Below are 4752 nucleotides of genomic sequence, written 5' to 3' on the forward strand. Positions count from 1 at the left end.
CCAGTGAAGCAACGTCCTCCACAACTAGACTGAAGAACAAAACGACAGCAACTTGTCTGTTCCCCTTCCCCCAATTCCCCACCACTGTTCCCATCCCCCCAATTCCCCAATTAAAAAAAAAATCTTAAAAAAAAAATTAATAAGGTTGACCCACAAGTGGCCCATGTGGAATCCTGGTTTCATTTTTGGTGGAAGGCTCTGGGACTTGGTTCTGGACAGACTAGATACATTGAGAACCTCTTCCTTGAACAGCTGAGCACAACGGGTAAAATATTTTAGAATTTCTGGGTTTCCTGGGCTGACAAGAGGTAAGAATCTGGGACAGTGAGGGAGCTGTGGTCCGCAGCCCCAGGAGGAGGGTCACGCCCGGAAGGAGGCATCCTGGTGCCAGGCAGGGTGGCAGAACCCCAGCAAGAACCTGTAGCCAAATGCAGCTTGGAGTTGCCCCAGGAGGAGATGGGGGGGGGCCCAGGGGGAGGGGGCCTAGAGGGGGAGGAGGCTCAGAGAGGGACTAGGGCGTTGAAGGTGAGGGAGATGGGGGTGTGGGCCCTGCCAGCTCCACAAGGCAAGGCTCCCCCTCAGGCAATGCTGCCCCCCAATACCAGGACATGATGCTCAGGCAGGCTTGTACTGTCCTGACACGTCTCCTGGGGCAAACAAAATTAAGGCAGGTCAGCCTCTGTACAGGAATGACATAGTCCTCACAACATTAAGGACTCAAGAGCCCCTGTGCTGATGGTGCTGCAGTGACCGTCCCACTCCGGCCAAGACCAGAACGGCCAACTATCCCAGCTCTGCCTCTGGTACCTTCTTTGCATGTTTTTTTCCCCCCGAAAATCGGTTAACATAGAGGTGAGATGCTAACAGGAAACTGCGTCACCGATCAGGAGCATATGCAATGGGGCAGCTTCAGCCCCCGTGGCTGGTCTTGACACTGATGCTGAGCCAGCTCAGGATTCTAGTTCCCTCTGTGGCTGTGGGACTGGAGCCTGGAGGCCAGCCTTGCAGGTCAGGCTGCCCCTGTGGGGTGAGCATGCTCCTGCTGCGTGTTGAAGATGCTCCGGCTTCTCACCGGACAGCGGTGTTTGTAGCACATGAGAGCTGCTGGCAGGAGCGTGAGCCGTGAGTAAATGGGAAAGGAAGCAGGCCGTGGGACTTTCTTAGCACAGGGGCTTCCTATATAACCAGCTTCAGGGTTTGTCAGGTAACGTAACAGGAACTTTAAAATATTTTGTTCAGGTCCAAATATGTGTTGCCATGGTTTTCCTCCGTGCTTTTAGAAGGAGGCTGCTACTCATGGACAAACCACATCAGCTTTCACAGAAACTTGCAGAAGTCTCGGCCCCTAGGGGTTCTGGACTGGCTGCCCGGTACTAGTTGGGTCCGTCTTCATATCTGCTTCCAACTTCATACACCCTGATCCATGAGATCTGGTGCAGGAGCCCAGAAGGCTCTTTGCTGGTGTTCACATCTGCTTTAGTTTGTTTTATAAAAACTGAAGCTCTGAGAAATAGGTGGTCATAGTTTAAAAAAAAAAAAGTAGCCCTGGGTTGTAGTGTTTCTAGGAGCTTGGTAGTGCAGGTGTAAACCTTTGGAAACCAACATTTAACTCAGGCCTTATGTAGAGAAGGCTCTAAGGAGTAAATAAGCCTTCATTGCTAAAAAAACCAAAGAATCCAGAAACACTTGTTTAACCCTCAAAGAAACAAGGTCAGCAGAAAATATCAAACCCACAAATTTTCAGATATTGAAGTAGCCAGGCACGTAGTATAAAAAAATATATATTTAATATATTTAAAGGAATTTGAATATTAGTAAGAAGCAAGAGACTAGAATCTCTAGAAATAAAATATTTTTTAAAAGTCCAGAGATACATTTTCTGAAGAATTGGGAAACTTTGATTTGAAGAAGTGACCCTAGAATGAAGAGATGATTCTAGAATGAGTACAGAGATGGAAATACGAATGAGATGAAGAGATGGATAGAAAGAGAAGGTCTATAATGCAGTAATCTAAGGTGGTATTACAGAAGAGAGGAAAGGACATAGGCAGGGGCAATATTCACAGAAATAATGGCTAAGAACTTTCTAGAATTGATGGACGTCATCATTCTTAGACTCAGGAAACTCGTTTCCCCAGCAGTATAAATAAAAAGCTCTACCTACTCATTTCTTAGTGAAAGTGCAGGATTCGAAAGACAGGGACAATCTTAAATGTAGGCAGAGAGAGAGAGAGAGAGAGAGAGAGAAAAATCTGATTTATCAAAAGCAATAGTGAAAGACAAAAGGAAAGTGAATAACGTCTTCCATGTGCTGAGAGAAAAATAGCCCAGCAAATCTCATTCAAGAAGGAGCCATTTTGGGCCGGCTGAGTGGCACGATGGTTAAGAGCTGGCTTGGGACACCAGAGGGCCCCGGTTGAGATCCCACATATGAGGGCCAGTGACACTGCCCTCTACAGCTAAGATGCTGAACAACAGCTCAACCTGGAGCTGGGCTGCCATGAGTCGCTGGCGACGGCATAGGCTGCAGCCCCTGCTGCAGTGGATTGCCATGGGCTACTGTGTGTAGCCAGCAGCCAGCGTGAGCGGCCAGCAGCCGCCGTGAGCGGCCGTCCAGAAGCCGGCGACTGATCTGCCTTACCCGGGAAGGGCGCAATGATGGTGCCAACTTGGGCCAGTGAAGCAATGTCCTCCACAACTAGACTGAAGAACAAAACGACAGCAACTTGTCTGTTCCCCTTCCCCCAGTTCCCCAATAAAAATCTTAAAAAATAAATAAATAAAATAAAATACATAGTTTGAGGGCCGGCCGAATGGCTCAGTTGGTTAAGAGCTTGCTCAAGAGTGTGAGCTCTGAGCAACAGCAGTTCGATGCCCGGCCCGAGCTGAGCTGCCGCTGAGCTGCCAACAGGTGGCAGGATGGCTCAGCTAAAAATAAAAATAAATAAAATACATAGTTTGTCCCACTTTCTTTCAGGATTGTCCTATGCATTGTTTCTCTGCATAGCTGAGATCATACCATATATAATAGTTCACGGTTTCGTGTCCTGTGTTTTCCCCCCATATCACGAGTGCTTTTCCCTCTGTTGTCATCATGAATGTTTTTGGTGATGTCCAGTGATACTGCTCTGTTGGCTCAGCTAGGCTACTGATGGATGTTAGGTGGGTTTCCTGTGTTCTTTTCTCTCTTTTTAGATAATTAATGCATGCTATAAGTCTTAACAGATAGGTCTTGTGAGATGATTTCCTCTTGACTGCTCACATTTTAGGTGACTTGGTCAGCTGAAGGCCTAGGTGGGGTGCTGTCCCCCTTTGTGGGTGGCACATGGCCAACTGTGTTCTTTACTTGGCATTGCAAGTGTAGCTCTCAGCATACCAACGGACTGTGGATGGACCATTTATAAAAATAGAACTGTAACCCGCAGCCATCTGACCAGGAAGCCAGCCCAGGTCCCCAGCAGCCCACCTGAGAAACCGGCTTCTGTGAGTCAGCCTCCAGTGACATACAATCCAGGACGCCGATTTCCAGTCAGCTGCCAGCTCCCGGGACCACAGCCCTTCAGGGCACACCTGGAGCCTTCCCTGTCTCCACTGGGAGAGCAAGGGTCTCTTTTTGCAAGTGACAGTGGCCAACTCCATTGTTGTAATGAGCTCTGAGCAAATAGCTGTTCCGTCTGTGGTTTCCGTTTATTTCCACACTGGAAAGAGACCTTTGTGGACACAGGCTTTCATCGGGTTCAGGTCAATGTCTAGGGTTGGACCTGCGACCACAGGTACTAAAAAGCTAGGTGTGAGGCGCTGCCTTCATCCTCCCATAGTGACACTCCTGTTAACAGCACACCTTGCCAGGACTTGGTGCTGTCAGTGTTTTTAATTTCCATGTGGAAATTTGGTGTCTAAATTTGGGGCATCTTGGGCAGATGTCTGGCTATGTACTAGACGTAATATCTTCAGTTTCTTTTCAAATGAGGTTGATTCCATTTGGTCACATTAGAGTTTGTGGAAAAAAATAAATTGTTTCTGAATAACTTTTATATCAGAGATCTGTCAAAGTGAGAAGTTTGGGAAAACAATGATAGCAGGGATCCTGTTGATGAAAACGCAAGATTTCTGAGTTCTGGTCTACCCTTCCTTCCCCCCTACTTCCTCCCCCATTCATTCAACAAATTACTGAGTGCCTATAAACCGCAGAGGATAAACCACTGGGAGTGGATGCCTGAAACCACAGAAAATGAAACCTCAGATGAGTGGGGACTACTGTGCTAGGCAAATTAAAGAATACAGAATCTGCAAATAATGAAGCTCCACTGGGGTTTGTAAATATTTCCTCCCTATCTGTCGCTTGTCTTGTCATCCTTGTCACGAGGGCTTTTGCAGAGCAAAAGTTAAAAATTTTGACGAGGTCCACATTATCCATGTTTCCTTTTATGGATAATGCTTTAGGTGTCAAGTCCGAGCACTCTTTGCCTATCCTGGATTCTGAAGATTTTCTCCTACTTTTTTCTAAAAATGTTATATTACATTTTTAAGTCCATGATTTAAGTTAATTTCCACATAAGGTGTGAGGTTTAGGTTGTTTCAGCTCCGTTTGTTGAAATGGCTCCTTCCTCCACTGAATTGCTCTTGCATGTCTGTCAAAGATCAGTTGTGCATATCTGTGTGGGTCTGTTTGTGGGTTCTCTGTGTTCTTCTGTTCACCTCTGTGTGCATGTCATCTGGATACCACAGTATCTTGATTTCTGTAGGTATAGA

This window comes from Hipposideros armiger, unplaced genomic scaffold, assembly GCF_001890085.2.
Source record: "Hipposideros armiger isolate ML-2016 unplaced genomic scaffold, ASM189008v1 scaffold_1342, whole genome shotgun sequence".
Lineage (NCBI taxonomy): Eukaryota > Metazoa > Chordata > Mammalia > Chiroptera > Hipposideridae > Hipposideros > Hipposideros armiger.